The sequence below is a fragment of the Ambystoma mexicanum genome, chromosome 7q (assembly GCF_040938575.1).
Source record: "Ambystoma mexicanum isolate Mex_15411 chromosome 7q, UKY_AmexF1_1, whole genome shotgun sequence".
NCBI lineage: Eukaryota > Metazoa > Chordata > Amphibia > Caudata > Ambystomatidae > Ambystoma > Ambystoma mexicanum.
This window is the reverse complement of record NC_090941.1, coordinates 756,438,379-756,455,904: the sequence shown is the minus strand read 5'-3', so window position 1 is coordinate 756,455,904 and position 17,526 is coordinate 756,438,379. Positions and strand designations below refer to the sequence as shown.

Sequence of the window (17,526 nt, the reverse complement as noted above, 5' to 3'; positions counted from 1 at the left end):
TTACTTTCACAGCGGTGGGTGTACAGTACACCACTTCATATGGGCCATGAAATCTTGGTGTATTCCACCGACATACGAAACTCCACACATATACCATCTCCCCTGTCATGAGCTGACCTGTAGGGCTATCAGTGGCTGGTGTTACAGTGTCACTTGCTGCTTCCTGTAAGAATGGGGGCACAAGCTGTTTTGCAATCATACGTGCTGTTTTTGGGTGTTCCTCCCCTAGTACTGCTGCACTCCTGTGTGCATCTCACTGTCTTCGTAGTGGGGAGTGTGCTGTGTGCATGCGTCTGCCTGTCACTATCTCATGGGGGACAAATGGTGGTCCTTGCTGGCTGGTTTCTTAACTCAAATAGGGCCAGGGGTAAACAGTATACCCAGTTCTTTTTCATTGTGTAACATAGTTTTGAGAGTCTGCTTTTTAGGAGTCGTTCATTTTTTTCTACAACGCTATTTGCGGGTGATAAATTGTGCACAATTTGTGGGTTATTCCTAACATTGCGGTCACTTCTTTGAACAGATCGTTGACGAAATGTGTCCCGTTGTTGGAATGTATCATGTTGCATATTGCCCAGCGGGGAAATACTTCCCGCACCAGGAACTTGGCTGCTCACTTTGTTTCTGGGTGGGCACAAGGGCCCGCCTCTGCCCACCTTGAAGAAGGACACACTACCACTGTCATGTATCAGGAACCATTGCATCTTTAACCCATATCAGCATAATCTATGTGGAGCTCCCGAAATGGTCCTATTGGCTTAGGCAGTGTTGCTTGTAATGTTCTTAGTGTCATCCCTGAATTGTATATTTGGCATGTTGTACATTCCATTGCCAGCTTTGATATTTGTTTTTGCAATCCTGGAACAAACCAATATTCCTGAATCTCTGCTGCTATATGTTGTTTGGCGCTGTGAGCTGGGAAATGAAGTTGTTGGAAAGCTATTTCTAGGAGTTTCTGAGGCATTACCACTTTACCTGTGTTGTTTTGCCACCAGAGAAGATCGGTGGATGACTGGCTACACCCTCTTTTTACCCATGACTCTTTTTCCTCGGCTGGCACTTCTTGCTGCAACTCTAATATGTGTGAAATTGGCATGGAGTTGTATACCTCACTCTACTCTTCTTCTAGATGTTTTTGTAAGATGTACTCTCTTGTAGTTTCTTTAACTAGATATGACGCTTTTTGGGTGGCAGCGTCCGCTGCCGCGTTCCCTAACGAGATGACATCATTATTGTTAGTATGGGCCTGGCATTCCACTAATGCCACAACCTTTGTTTCTTTTAGTGCTTCTATTAGCTCTACCAACAATTTGGCGTGCTGCACTGGGGATCCATCTGCCCCCCGAAATCCCCTCTGTCCCCAGCGTGCCAACCCTCCATGGACTGTTGTGGTCATTTATGCAGAGTCAGTGTATATCGTTACTGAACATCCCTTTGCCGTGTGTAATGAATGCTTTGATTAGTGCCACTTGTTCTGCTGCCTGTGCTGAGAAATGAGCGGGCAATCTTTTCTGCACTATTACTTCATACTCACCTTCTTCTAGGCGTACCATGGCTACCCCCATGTGTTTTTCAACTGTTTCACAATTAATTGATGCTGACCCATCTATAAAGTATACTTCTCCTTCAGTTAATGTGTCCTCACTAACTGTGGGTGTACCATCATCTTCCCCTCTGTACGTGGCACAATCGTGTGTTTGCATGTCTTCCACTGTACATGCTTCTGTAAGGAAAGTGGCTGGGTTCATTGTTTTACATCTCACTATGTGTATATTTGCACTTGAGAGTATTATCTCATATGCTGTGGCTCTCTGTGTAGTCAGTGTGCTCTTGGACCTTTCTAATATTGCAAAGAGTGAATGCTCCACGTACAATGTCACGGAGCATCCCATCACAATTGTTGCACTCTTTTGAATGGCGAATGCTGCGGCTGCGAGAGCTTTTTCGCAAGCAAAGTGTCCTTGCATCACTGCGTCTAGTGTACCACTATAGTATGCCAGAGGCTTGTGATCTAATGATGTTTTCTGTGTCAATACTGCTGTCATTAGTGTCCCGTTGCAATGTGAAAATAAATAAAATTTGTGCTCATACTCTGGATTTGCAAGGACGGGTGATGTTGAGATCAGTTCTTTCAATGTATTGAAGGCTGTATGCATTTTCTGTGTCCATTGTATTGCTACATTCTCACTCTGTGCTTCCTTAAGGCCCTGTAAGAGTGGTTGTGTGTATCCTATGTATTCTGAGATCCATGCACAGCAGCAATTAGACATGCCGAGGAATTTCTGCACTTCTTTCACTGTCCTAGGTTCATTCACGGCTCGTACTGCTGCTACCCTGTCAGGGATTATCCTTTTGCCATCCTTGGATATTAGCTGACCCAAATACAACACCTCTGTTAAACAGTATTGTAATTTGTCCTTGTCCACTTTGTAGCCTTTGTGTGCCAGAAGTGTTAATAATGTCACAAAATCATGCCTGCATTCCTCCTCATTCTTCCCACATATCAAAAGATTGTCTAAATACTGAATGATTGTGCTCTTTGTGTCAATATTTCCAAGATCTTCATGTAAGATCCTGTTGAATATGCTTGGGCTCTCGCAATACCCCTGGGGCAACCTGCAATGTTCATATCTTTTTCCCTCCCAGGGTAAATGCTGTCAAATATTGTGATTCAGGGTCCAGTGGCACTGAGAAGAATGCGTTCTTCAGATCCACTACTGTGAAACATGAAGCGTCTTTGGGTATGCTGCACAAAATTGACGCCGGATTTTGGACAAGTGGGAATTCTTTCTGTATAACGTCATTGAGAGGGTGTAGGTCCTGTATTATCCACCACGCCCCTCCCTTTGCTTTCTTAATGGGGTATATACAAGTGTTACATGGTGAATTTGAGGACACTATAATCCCTTGTTGTAATAGACAGTTATAGTTGTTATCCGTTCTTCTGCTTCTCGTGACAGGCAGTGCTGTGTAACCCTGGGCAGTAATGCCCCTGGTTTGAGTTTGATTTTTACTTGGGTCACCTCACGCAACAACCCTACATCATGTGGGCGTGTTGTCCACACTTCCTTTGGCATAAGTTGCATGTCATCATTGAAAAACGTAGGTGGTGCGCCCACCACCGCCATGAGTTGTACTGGCACTTGTCTTGTCTGGATCATTATGTCACAGGGAATTGCTATCTCCATTATTATTTCTCCGTCACTGTCTGAATCAGTAAACAGTTCCTCGTCAGATAAATCTTGCAGGAGTGTATTGGCATTGATACACAACACTGTTCGCCATTCACATCCATGTATGTCTACTCCAATTACGGCTATTCTCTGTGCGGACACCTGCACTCCAAGCAAATCTGGAGACATCACTCTTCTTGGCATTATCTCAGGGCGGGCTACAGGGCAGAACACAAATTCTGCCGGCACTCTCCATTCCTGGTGTTTTAGTTCAGGTACCACTCGTGCTAGTGTCTTTAGCCCTTGAATGAACATGTCTGGGTCAACTGATTTCGTGCGCACCGCCGGTACCGTGGCTCATGTATGTATTACTAGAATTGCTTGCAACGGGCAGATCCCAGGGATAGAGCACACTATCCCTATTTCTGTGAAAGAAATATTCATATTGAGTTTGCTAAGGAGGTCCCTACCCAGCAAATCTATTGGTGATTTGAGATCAATACGGGCTCGATAGATGACCCTGTGATATTATGGGAGGCACACAAGACAGTGCTTAGGGGGGAAATGACAGCCTGGATCTGTAACCAAAAGAGAGAACATCACAGGAAGGTGACGGAGGCAGAGGAGGAAGTAAAGAAATGGGAAACTAGATATGTATCTAACGCTTCCCCGGAAATACACCGCTCCCTCCTGAAGGCTAAAACATCCCTCCATAACACGGTGCTTGATAACGCACGGCAGGCGCATTGGGAATCAAAGACCAGAATTTCTGAGCAAGGGGACAAAGCCGGCAAACTATCGGCATGGCTGGAAAGACAGGAGGAGGGGCACAGACACGTCAGACAGATTACCGGCAGCCCGCACGGGCCGGCCCGAACAGACCCAGAAATAGCGGAGGCCTTTGCCAAATGTTATACTACGCTTTACGCCGCCCCAACGGTCCCCACAGACGCTTCCCTCCTGGATGAGATCGTGCTTCCGCAGTTATCGGAATTGCAGAGGACTCACTTGGGGAGGGGATTAGACGAAACCGAAATAACGGAGGCCATGACCCAACTACAATCTTGGAAGACACCTGGCCCGAATGGCTTCCCGGGTGAGACCAGGAAGAAATTGGGCAGCAACAAGATGGCCGCCCCCCTCCGGGACCTATTCCTCGCTGCCAAAGAACAGGGCACCCTCCCACCAGATCTACGAACGGCCAGCATAGTGGTCATTCCCAAAAAAGGCAAACCCCACGACCAGTGCACATCGTATAGACCGATATCGCTTCTCAGTAGTGAAACTAAAATCTTTGCCAAAGTACTGGCCAACAGGCTCCAAGGGGTAATATCCTCACTGGTCCATCAAGATCAATGCGGCTTAATGCCGCAAAGATCGACCAGAATGAACCTACGTCGATTTCACCTGCTATTGGAAGAGGCCCCAACCCTTAACACTCCACTCACGCTCCTCGCAATTGATTTCGAGAAAGCGTTCGATTCGGTGGTGTGGGCAAGCCTCTGGGCAACAATGAGGCGTATGGGCATCGGCGAAACTTTCCTTAGCTGGATTCAACTCCTATACGAAACCCCACTAGCTACAGTTAGGGTGAACGGCTGGAACTCCGGGACCTTCCCGCTGGGTAGAGGCACCCGGCAGGGCTGTCCTCTGTCTCCCCTCCTCTTCGCCCTAGCAATCGAGCCACTGGCCCGATGGCTCTGACAGGTCACCACGTGGTCCGGATTCCATTGGCCAAATGGATGGGAGGACAAGCTTTCCCTTTATGCGGACGACCTATTACTCTACCTGAGCAATCCAGACCAAGCATGCCCAATCATAACCCAAAGACCTATGGGGACTTCAGTGGCCTTAGAGTAAACTGGGGGAAATCAGTTCTCTTCCCAGTAAAAGGGGATGATATAGCAATCCCCCGGGACGCTCCATACCTAATAGAAAGAGAAGGCTTCTGCTACCTGGGCATATGGGTTTCCGGGGCTCTCTCAGACTATGTGCATCACAACCTGCACCCACTAATGGCCCGCTTCGCGGGGGACATAAGACATTGGATGCACCTCCCCCTCACACTCATGGGAAGGGCGGCCCTCTTCAAAATTACGGCACTTCCACACCTCCTCAGGGAATTGATATGGAAGGGAGGGCAACCTCGAATTGCGTTGACCACGCTGCAGCGATCGATCTGGGAGGGGGGTATCGGAGTCCCACACCTGAAGTTCTACTACTGGGCCAGTCAACTAAACATAGTCAATGACCTCCTCCATGGGGACCGCGACCTACCACACATTAGAGCAGAATTACCCTTCAGGCAGGACACCCCACCACTCGCAACAATGTATCAGCTCCTATCCAGACCCCCTGCACAGACATTGTCCTCTCACATCGCGATCGTCTGGAGGCAGGCACACAAGCACATAGGCTGGGGGAACAAGATTACCATGGCACAACCACTATGGAATAACCACATGCTGACAGAAGTGTGGAAGCTGCCCGCCTGGACCCGGTGGGTGAGGGCCGGAATAACCACGATAGGAAATATCTTAACAGAGGGCTCTATTCTTTTGTTTGAAATGCTCCAGCAGGAATATGGTATTTCGGAAGCAGAACACTACCACTACACACAATTATTACACGCACTCAGTGGACACAGGCAAGCACTTGCTGACGCCCCAGATTACACGCCCCTGGAACGCAACTTACTTCCACAACACATCCCCACCAAGGTAACTACCACTCTATATAAAGCTATTAATGCATTCGCCACCCCAGAGGTGACCAGCCTCAAAGCCAGATGGGAACGGGATGTCGGGAACATTGAACCTGAGGACTGGATCCAGGTTCTCATGCATCCACGTGAAATCTCTATAGACTCCAGAATAAGACTGATACAGCTAAAGATACTTCACAGGGTATACTACCCCCGAGTGGCCCCTTTTGGTTGGGGAAGGGCAACGGATCCCAACTGTTTGAAATGCCGGGGGGAAGAGGGCACCTTCATCCATCTCCTCTCGGACTGCCCTAAAATCAAGACCTTCTGGACACAATGCTTTCAAATTTTGGCAAAAGCACTGGGTCGCACGATAGAATTGCGACCCGCAATAATGTTACTGGGGGTCCCAGATGAGAACATCTCGAACAAATGGGAGGGCATTCATCTCTCCACAGCAATGGGCCTGATAAAACGTGACATAGCACAGAAATGGGGAGCCCCGGAGTGCCCGACAGCGGCTCAGTGGTCCAACGAAATGGACATCTGCGCGACGAAAGAACTCAGAATTTTTACAGCACGGGGATGCCCGGCATAGGCCACAAAAATCTGGGGAAGTGGGAAGAACGTGTGACCTGAGATCGGTCAGAGGGGTGGAAGAGTGGGAAGCGCAGGAGCACAACATGGACACGGCAAAGAACATATTACTGGAAAGGTGATGTACAGAGTGGCAAGAGACGAACAGATCGATGATTGACACGGCAAAGGTGGAGGGAGGGTGGGGGGGAATCAGTTGGTATGTTGTATGAATGTTCAAAAACCATCAATAAAATATGTTATTAAAAATAATACTGGTGTTTGTCATTTTTGCACAGTTAAGGAAAAGCATATCAAGACTTTAAAACATCTCTTATTAGAATGTCCGCATTTTAAGGATACTATAAGTACAATGTTATTGAAATTGAACATTGGTCATACAAAGAGCTTGTGTGGATAAGATGTATGTGGGGTACCAATCAAGGGTTGGTGTTGGCACTTGTGCACTTGTTAAGCATAATTAACGTTGACTTAATTGCCATGAGAGAAGGATAGTGGATAAACGCAACAGAGGTTCTTGTTGGGCACAAACTGTGCACAAATTGATTATCCATTGAACATAGTATGCTATGTTATGAAATCACATGGTTACCGGCTAATTCAGACATGGGATAGTTGGGTGTCTGACAAGTATTTGTTGTAACTTTCTATTATGCATTTTGTGAATATGTTTTAGGGTCCGTTTTTATGTATTAACATTTTGAAAACTTTTGTGAGGCTGTAAAAAAGGAAAACATGAATTTGTGTTTCTGTGTTTTATGTACACAATGTGTGTGATTGTGTGTGATGGTAGCATTCTGTGTATGATTTGTAACAAATGTGATTTTAACATGTATTTACTGAGTTTATCAATTCCACTTTTAAATGTTTGTAAAGGTTTATTGGTGAAACCAAAGACAAATTAAAAAAAAACGCTCTGTTCCTGTTGTATCCTTCACCCAAGTCCCGCTGCAAAGGGAGAGAGAGGAACGGAAAGGCAAGCGGGGCAGAGAGTGTGTAGCAATGTGAAACTCCTAATCTGCTCCCTTCTGCCAGTGCAGAGGAGCTGCGAGTCGAGTAGGGCAGTGACAGAGTAGAGAGATGCCAAAATCCTCTTCCCAGTGCAGAGGAACTGAGAGGCTAGTGAGGTACAGATAATGTAGAGATGCTAACCTCCTCTTCTGCTTTCTTCTGCCACTGTAAAGGAACCAACAGAGGAGCAGAGCAGAGAGTGTGTAGGGATACCAACCTCCTCTTCTGCTCTCCTCCACCAATGCAGAGGACCTGAGAAGCAAGCAGGGCAGAGGGAGTAGAGGGATGCCAAACGCCCCTTTTGCTCTCCTTCACCAGTGCAGAGGAGTGGATAGGTGAACGGGACAGAGAGAGTGTAGGGATGCCAAACTCCTCTTCTGCTCTATTCCACCAATGCAGAGGAGCTGAGAAGCAAGCGGGGCAGAGGGAATGTAGGGATGCCAAACGCTTCCCCCTTTCACCTCTGCCAGTGCAGAGAGAGTGTAAGGATACCAAACTCCTGATCTGGTCCCTTCTACCAGTGCAGAGGAGCTACGAGGTGTGCAGGGCAGTGACAGAGTATAGGGATGTCAAACTCCTCTTCTGCACTCCTCTGCCAATGCAGAGGAGCTGAGAAGCAAGCGGGCAGAAGGTATGTAGGAATGCCAAACTCTTCCTCCTCTCGCTTCTGCCAGTGCAGAGGAGCCATGAGGCGATCAGGGCAGAGAGAGTGTAAGGATACCAAACTCCTGATCTGCTCCCTTCTACCAGTGCAGAGGAGCTGCGAGGTGAGCAGGGCAGTGACAGAGTATAGAGTTGCCAAACTCCTCTTTCAGTGGAGAGAAGCTGAGAGGCTAGCGTGGCACAGATAATTTAGAGATGCTAACCTCCTCTTCTGCTTTCTTTTGCCAGTGCAGAGGAGTGGACAGGTGAGCGGGACAGAGAGAGGGTGTAGGGATACCTAGCTCCCCTTCTTCTCGCCTCTGCCAGTGCAGAGAAGTGGGCAGGTGAGTGGGACAGAGAGAGGGTGTAGGGATGCCTAACTCCTCTTCTTCTCTCCTCCACCAATGCAGAGGAGCTGAAAAGCAAGCGGGGCAGAGGGAACGTAGGGATGCCAAACGCTTCCCCCTCTTACCTCTGCCAGTGCAGAGTGAGTGTAAGGATACCAAACTCTTGATCTGCTCCCTTCTACTAGTGCAGAGGAGCAGCGAGGTGTGCAGGGCAGTGACAGAGTATAGGGATGTCAAACTCCTCTTCTGCTCTCCTCTGCCAATGCAGAGGAGCTGAGAAGCAAGCGGGCAGAGGGTATGTAGGAATGCCAAACCCTTCCTCCTCTCGCCACTGCCAGTGCAAGGGAGCCATGAGGCGATCAGGGCAGAGACAGTGTAAGGGTACCAAACTCCTGATCTGCTCCCTTCTACCGGTGCAGAGGAGCTGCGAGGCGAGCAGGGGAGTAACAGAGTATAGAGATGCCAAACTCCTCTTCCCAGTGGAGAGAAGCTGAGAGGCTAGCGAGGCACAGATAATGTAGAGATGCTAACCTCCTCTTCTGCTTTCTTTTGCCAGTGCAGAGGAGTGGACAGGTGAGCGGGACAGAGAGAGGGTGTAGGGATGCCTAGCTCCTCTTCTTCTCGCCTCTGCCAGTGCAGAGAAGTGGACAGGTGAGCGGGACAGAGAGAGGGTGTAGGGATGCCTAGCTCCTCTTCTTCACGCCTCTGCCAGTGCAGAGGCATCATTAGGCAATTGGGGCAGAGTCTAAGGATACCAAACCCCTCGTTTTGTGTCTTCCACCAGTGCAGAGGAGGTGAGAGATCAGTGGCCCACAGTAACAGTGCGAAGAAACCAAGAGGCGAGGAGAATGTATGGATGCAAAAAACCTCATCTGTTCCCCATCACCAGTGCAGGGGAGCTGAGAGATGAGCGTGGCAGAAAGAGTGTAGAGATGCCAAACACCTCTTTTGCCATCTTCCGCCAGTGCCAAGGAGCTGGGAGGCGAACAGGCCAAAGAAAGTGTAGGGATGACAAACTCCTCACCTGCTATCCTCCGCCAGTGTTCCAAGATGGCTCAAATGAACTAATAGAGAAATGGCTCCTGAGATTACCTATCTTCCTTTGCTAAGCCAGGTGAGCCAACATGCAGCATTATGTTGCAGGCAGTGATGTGGCATAAGCTGCACCTAGAGTAAGAGACAACATTAACAAGGGTGCAAGACTCTGCAATATGTTTGACATTGCAGAATGGCTGACAACTTACAGTGGAAGAGAGCATTAGGTCCACGTTTAACTCATGTCTGAGACTGCATTACAACTGACTATACAGGATGTCTGAAAGTCCATTATAACTGAAGGACAATAAACGAGCCATGGCAGCGTAAGAGTTACATGATACCGCAGAGTCTTCTGAGGTCTGACAGTGCACCCTGCCTGACCATGCACCATTTCTGGTATTGCATCCTCTCCGACAGAGCATCACATGAACATTGAGGAATGGTGACACAAAAGTAATTCAAAAAATGAAGAAGAATTGAAGAGTTAAACAAAATACATTAGCAAATATGGAAGTTAAAACACACAGAACAATTAAAAAATATAAAAAGTGCAGGGTGGTGCCATAATAATTCAACTAGACAACATATCCCTATCACCAAACTAAACTCAATTGCTCTAGGAAGGAAAGAGTGTGATCCAGGCATATTGAGATTGCTTGGCACATTCAATTGCAAAATGATGGAACAAACCGTATAGAGAAATGTCTCATCATTATGAGTTTGGTGGAATAACCTGCAGTACTTCTGCAAAACGTGTTTTCCATTAACGCAATGTTGAGTCACAGTAAATCTGCACGATTCCAAGTTGTGTTAATTCCCCATTTCAGAGTCCAATGGGATTCCATTGTGGAATGGAGGAATGACCACAAGTCGTAATTCAGTTGGTGACGATTCTTCCCATTTCCTGGAGGAAATAACTCCAGCCAAGTGCTGGAGGTATTTCCTCCAATTTACCCCCCACCTGGTAATATGGAGTGCTAAGAAATGGCAATAAATTTGTTAGGACCATTTTCTATTTTTGTACTAATCTTGCCATACACACAATGAAGAGAGTACCTGCACCCAGAATCCGTGAATTACAGTGGGTGGGTGAGGCTATCCCTAGAAAGAGCCAGCGGGTGTATTATAGTGAAGTAGTTATCAGAGATGGAAGCAGGCATATGTCTGAACCATTGTCTACAGCGGATTAATAAGAAGACAAGAATAAATGACGTGCGAAATGTGCCAACTCTGCTCCACAATATTAAGATAAGCATGACCTCCTGCCCACAAATACCATGACCAGCACATTCCCATATCTCCTAAACCTAAGGATTCTATATTATATGTGTCGCATTTATCTGATGCTTGTTCGAAGGTCAGAGCCATAAAGGCATCAGATCAATACACTAAAGTATGGAATGATCTCTTAAAACAAGTATTGGAAACAAGTATAAAGTATGTATTTAGGCCTACTCATATCAAATCCAAGTTATTAATGCCTTAAAAAATCTAGCACATGAGGCATATATCGATTTTAAGACATAAGCCCTATTTACAAAAATATTAATACTTTGACAAATTAAGATCATATTATTTATAATTAATTAGAGTTCATACATTATCTTATCCTTCAATATGTCAGTACATTTTACCAAGGAGTAAAACACCACATTAGAAGGAGCCTGGATAAATCTTTTAACAAAAAAGCATAGTTTCGACTTATGCCACGTGGCCCTAGAAACTCTACCACATGGGATTCAACAGCTTTAATCCAGACTGAAATGAAAAACCTCGGAAGGGAGGTTATCACACAGCGCAACCGTCCACACTGTGCAGCATCCTTTTCTAAAACCCTGACATTGCCCACATATTCTAGGACTGGGTTTATTTACTAATCTTAATTCGACCCCAGAATATTTGAGAAAAGTGCTTGATGGTGTATCAGACAACAAGGGAAGGATCATTGCTGCCACCAACGGTGTTTTGGTGAGCAATATTATGACTGGCTATCCCTTAAACCACTTCCCTAGCCTCCACATTGGATGTCAAGGTGATGGCTCTATTATTCTGTACACCTCTCTCCTAACTTGCTGTACTTGTGCTGGGCAAAGGGCTCGGTGTTTGGAGGGAGAAAGACATATGAGCTCTATTTATTAATGTTGTATGTGTTTGTTTGCCAATCCGGCTCTAGGTTTCTCTGAACGTCGCAGAGAGCCCGAGAAAGTGTTAGTGCTGGGCTCATCGACCCATCAAAAGGCTTTCACTATGAATTTGCATGAGGAAGATGTGTGCTTCATCATTTTCAGGACCGATTAGTTGCACATTTGCTACTGATCTGGAGTTTGCTGAATGAGCGCAGTTCTGTTAATTCAACCATTATTAGTGAGTTGGACTCTCATAGAGTTAAGATGTGCGAAATGTTACCTAGCACAGTCTGCAATTACCTTTTCTTTCCAAAAATGCATATCCATTTGCCCTCGATATATTCATGGCCGTTCTCCTCTAACCTCCATACCCTCTGTAGGTCAGACTATTAAGCGCCACTATAAATCGAAACTATTGCAATAGAGTAGAGTGAAATGGCATATGTGGAGGGATATAAAACGTATAGGTGTTGTTTGATTATTTGCCCATGGCCATGCTAATTTCTATGCCCATTCCCGCCCAGTTTGTGCTCCTCCCCACCCAAAAAAACTCCTCATGGGAACTCTTTGAGCTCATTTTAAACAAGACTTACCATCAAACTTTGCACTTGAATTGCCTGCCAGTGTTTTTTTCCAAGCAGTCTTCTGTGAGTTAATGACTTCATTGGCGCTGTAAACAACTACTGGTGTAATACAAATTTCCTAACCAAATCTGCCTTTATGCACTCAATGTATTATCACTTATGCATGTCCTTCACTGAAGTCCTGTTAAAAACAAGCATTGGCAAAGCCAACAATTTTGGCTTGTGTATAGGTATTAGGCATTTAACAGTCACTTCTATTAGAGGCCGAGGTATTTGCACCATTTTGCACCTGATACCATCAATGGCCAGTTAATACCACTACGGCAGTGTGTGGCAAGAGCCTTTCCCATGCCTACAGAAAAGCCCAGACGGTTGGCATTGCCACGGCTTGTTATTCTATAGGGTCCAGATGCAACATATGCAGTGTTCAGTACAGCACAAAACATCACGCAATACATTTAATAATACATGCATATTTTGGGAAATATTTTGGTGACCTTATATGTCTATTCCACATTCTATACATGTTTTATTGTGTTCCCATACTGTGGTAGTCATGGCATGATATGACTAACATTTTCCATTATGTCACGGTGTTCCATTCTACAGGAGAGGCTAACGTCCCACCGCACCTTGCACGTCAAGGAGTCCGTGAGGTTTCCCGTCGCTTGGCTATCCGGCGTCAAAATCACTGACAAAGATGGAGCGATCTACACAGGAGCTGTTCCTCAACTTCATGATCGTCTTGATCACAGTCCTCCTCATGTGGATTCTTGTGAAATCTTATATGGAATAAGGACCTGCCAAATGTCTCTTGGATTACCCTAAGACTGTACCTCTGTGAAGAACAATGTAAGCGGAGAGCAGAAACATGGGATCTGCAAAGCTGCACGCTCTCTGCTCTGTCTATTCATGGCCTGAATAGCGCAACGTAGAACAACTCAAAGTCCTTTCTTCGACTGTTGGGCACTACCATCTGTTTCAGCCAACACAATAAGCCTTTCATTGTCTTTCATAAGCACGTAATGACCCTGATGTGAACACTCAACTTCATCAATGTTCATTAAATGTGATTTTGTCCTCAAATATTGCTAAGCAAGCTTAAGCATCTCTCAGTTGTCAACACTTTAACATAGCATGTTATCCCGTTGTGTAGCTAATTGCAGTTTGTAAAGTATGCCATCTTCCCTATAAGACAACTTCTGTCAGTGGTATCCTGACTCTAGAAACCATTTAACACACAATGCTATTCACAACTGAATAAATCCAAAGTTGTTTTTTTCTTAGTATAGATTTTGTTTATTTTGCTCGATATTATTTTAAAATAGGTTTGTATGTCTGCTGTTTCCTGCATTTCACAGCTTAGACAGTAATTTATGAAGAAATGGTAAAGACGAAAGATTTTTGAGTTTTTTGCTTATGGTTTTTCATAAACCCAGTCTCATGAAGAGAACATATCTACTATGTCAGAACAACTTAATATTGAATGCATTGCATATATTTGTGCTTTAGAACGAAATCGTCAACAAGTGCGGAAAGTGTTTCATTTTATGTTCCAAAATAAGACTATTTTGTGTGAGAGTATCAAAGCAATTATATGTATTTAATTATCAAAGAGTTAAAAAAAAACACTCATTGGGTGCACAGATGTGCAATATGTCTCAGTACCCAGTGAGGTATCTACAGGTGATCACTTAACATATAAGCATATATTTACCTTTCCCTCCCCCCTAAAGAACTTTCATCGCATTCTTACATTATCACTGGCATCTCTAGGAGCTGAATATCAGACCACAGCGTAGTATCAAAATGTCCTTTAAAATATATTGCATGCACAAATGTTTCGGCTACTTCTGAAACTTCTGTAGTCTTATTCAGGATGGATGTATTCCTTTCTTCAATTCATGCTGCTATTTAAACACAGTTATTGGTATCCATGGTTTGCTTTGTTGCCTGGTGAAATCATCGTATGGGTTCATACAGGATGCCCATTGGTTAGATAATCCATGCACTGTGCCTTGCTGCATCATTTCACTACACATTACTATCAGTATTATTCTCTTTAATAACTTCAGATATTTTTTATTTGTATTCTTTGGTTGCTCCTGCAGGCTGTTATATCCCATCAATGTGTTCCATTAAGACAAGATATCAATAAGGATAAACCCAAACGTCATTACAAAGTTGCTCCAGGCAAATGTCCAAAAACACCATCAGATCTTGTAGACATGATACCTTTCTTACACTAGTTCAATCCATGGCTGTTTTATTTCAAGTTAAAAACAGAAAATGATGGATGGAAGCTTTTCACTTAATCATAATCACTAGAATTGTTCTGCGCAACCCTCCAAACCATTGTATGTGAGCCCATTGGTGCCAGTTCAGAAGGTGACCACCATCTGCAAATCAGAATTTGCCCAGCCTGAAATAGGAACAGTTCATCCCAAATTGTCAGACCATGTCGCCTCTGCATGGGGACACAAACAAATCCAGAGATGTTTTTGTCTTGTGCAACCTCATCAGTGAGGTGCACCTTGATTCTTCATCGTACAGAGACTGGGGAAGGGGCCCAGATCTGGGCACTCCCATTTACACTAAGAGCAGAAAACTATTCTGTGGTGGTAACATGTACCTTACGTAGGACAGGGAGGCCCAGACCTGGGTTCCAATCTTACTGTACCTAGAGTCCCGAGCTATCCCTCACTGATGATACCCAGTGAGGTCAAAGCCAATCTTGGGCCTTGTGCAAAAGGGATGGTACCCAGCCTTTCAGGTTCACTACCTCTTTTGGGCTGGGACAAACAATAATCTTCATGTATTTTTGCATCTATAATTTTACTGCATGCTTGCTGTTCTTATCTTTGTTAGTACGACCATGAGATAATGGTTGGTCTTCAACACCCCAGTATAGATAAGGCAGCTTGGGGTAGCCGGGATGAGTGCTGGAGACCACATGACACTACAGCATTGCCTTTTCTGATGCTAATTATACTGTGAGTGCCTATGTCAATGCCAAAACAATCTAAACTATTTTACATCTCCCAGGCAGGAGTATTCCTAAAGCGACCCATGCAAATATATATTCTCCTCTGATACGATACAGAGTGCTAAATCATGATTGAGGACAACCTGAGTGGGTAAACATTCATAGTACAATCTAGGTTTACTTTTGTGCATTCTCAGCAAATGGCTTCTCATATGGTTTGCTAATTCTGAATCACTTGAGGTTTCAAAATACGCAAGTAGGATAATACATACCAGGACCCCTTTTATCTGACTTTAGAGGGTCAGCTGCAGCTCACTTAAGATCCCAAGGGGGTAGAAACACATGTCATGGGCTGGTTGGTACTCTTGCTCAGAGGACATTTGTGTTTCATTTCATGAGAGAGATCAGACTGATATGGAAATTCATATTTTCATCTGGTATGCTGCACAGGGCCAACATGTGATTGAAGAATTTGGGAGTGGATTATATCCCATAGAGCAAGCTATTTTAGCTTTTGTTTATGTTCATGGAATTTTCCTCCAATTGCTGGATATAGCAACATAAATTGCTATATTTCTTTAGAGCAATGGGTATGGGAGCCATCCATCTTGAGCCCACTCCCATTTCCAACATCAAATCAGCACCTATTTAGCGCACACACAAACAACCAAAAATCATAACAAATAATGGACAGAAATGCTAACCTTTCAATGTACCCATGATGTCAAGTTTGGTGTAGAGACGCTAAAACTGTGAGGCACGTATTGTCATGTAAATAAGAACTGTCCACTAAATACAAACATATAACCTAATCATGCCAAATAGAAGCCAACATGTCAGCCCAAATCTCAACAGGAGCAATCCGCTGGGCTGTTGTATTTTCACTTGTGATCACAACATACCTGATGGGTGGTGTTTTCTTTACCGTCAGTCAGGCCAAAAGCATGGCTCAAAAATAAAGAGTGAAACATTTTGATACTCGGACTAATAGATATATTTATCTGAAAACAGGGCACATAAGCAATTGTGTTACTTTGTACTAACATTCCAAAATGGTCACTGTATAAACACTGTGTATACATTGTTACTTTCCTGTACTTGATTTCAACAACACTTCAGCATTGTAAAGGCAGGCTGGCAAGTATCCCCTAGACGGTTTATGGTCATTGCATTGAATTATTACCATCGATGGACCATACCACCGAAAAAAATGCATTTTTCTTTTTTTTATGGGGGTTATTGGGGTGCCCTCCTTACCCCCTATTTGTTACCCTTTAAACCCAATTAAAATGAAACTATGCATTCGATGCATATTATTTCGATGCAACTTTTTCGATGGAAAGGCATTCAAGGCATTCAATGGTAATGCATTAGATGCAAAGACCAGATACCCCCTAGACCAGCCTGAAAATGGCCATGATGCAAAAGTGATCAAAACAAGTTATAAGGGAACTGTTACTGATAAAATGTAAGAAACACAAGCCACCAATAGTGTAAGTATAAAAAGTATTTTAAAGTGCACAGCCTCAATCAACTGAATTACTCCAGTTATTCGTATTGATGAAGGACAACGTGGCCTGTTAATGCAGGGCATATACTATCTGAAAGAAGAGAAGTAAACGTTAGCTTCCTTTAAACTCACTTAATGGTCCTCGACTATGTTTCATGCTCTTTATGAATTCCATTAGCATCATTAAGGTAGCGCATAGCTAGTTACTAAACAGTACATGTGTGTATCCATGCAGTGTGCCTGGTTTTGTACTGTCTGCCTGTCCATTTAAAAAAGAAAAAAATAATCCCACCAGGGTAAACATAACTGTTGTTAATGGGTGTCTGCCATCTTAGAACCATGCATCATTGCTTCCTTCACTTTAAATCCATTAATTCATGTCATGCTCTGTTTGAATTTCATGAATTCAGTACGATTAACATATTGTTAGCTAAACCAGAAGCTTCTCATGTGTATGTACGTTTATATAACTGGCAGACACTGACCACTAGGGGTGCCATATTGGAATACGAAACACAGCTCATAGTGGTTGTTCTGAGGGCAAAGGGTCACTGCAATCTGCAGCACCCAGATTCTGTGGCGTAGACAAGTATTGTGCAGACCGCACCTGCTAGCATGGGTGTCCTGCCTCTTCTGATGCACTCTGGCTGTGAGTCTCTGGAGAGAGAGAAAGCGGCAGAAGAAAGTTGATTGCATACCAGAAGCTCTTCACTTTATTGGCCCCTGGACAGTGCTTAGCTACCTGTCTATTTATGCATAGTGAGTTGGGCATCACAGGGCAAACCCAATTTCTCCATCCTTAACTTGC

The 17,526-nt window shown here is 44.6% G+C and overlaps 1 protein-coding gene and 1 long non-coding RNA gene across 3 annotated transcripts in view; one reads left to right on the top strand and one right to left on the bottom strand.

Annotated features, from left to right (window-relative positions):
• Positions 1 to 17,526, bottom strand: part of LOC138528765 (uncharacterized) — a 790,960-nt gene that overhangs the window by 472,961 nt on the left and 300,473 nt on the right. The gene's annotated exons all lie outside the window — the stretch shown is intronic.
• LOC138528757 (sarcolipin) overlaps positions 1 to 17,526 on the top strand; it is a 72,912-nt gene that overhangs the window by 29,233 nt on the left and 26,153 nt on the right. The window contains exon 2 of one of the 2 annotated variants that reach the window (XR_011284227.1): positions 12,832 to 13,508. The exons of the other annotated variant lie outside the window; for it this stretch is intronic. The gene's annotated coding sequence lies outside the window, so the exon portion shown is untranslated. Of the gene's footprint in view, positions 1 to 12,831; positions 13,509 to 17,526 lie in introns of those variants that run through there. 2 annotated transcript variants of the gene reach the window in all.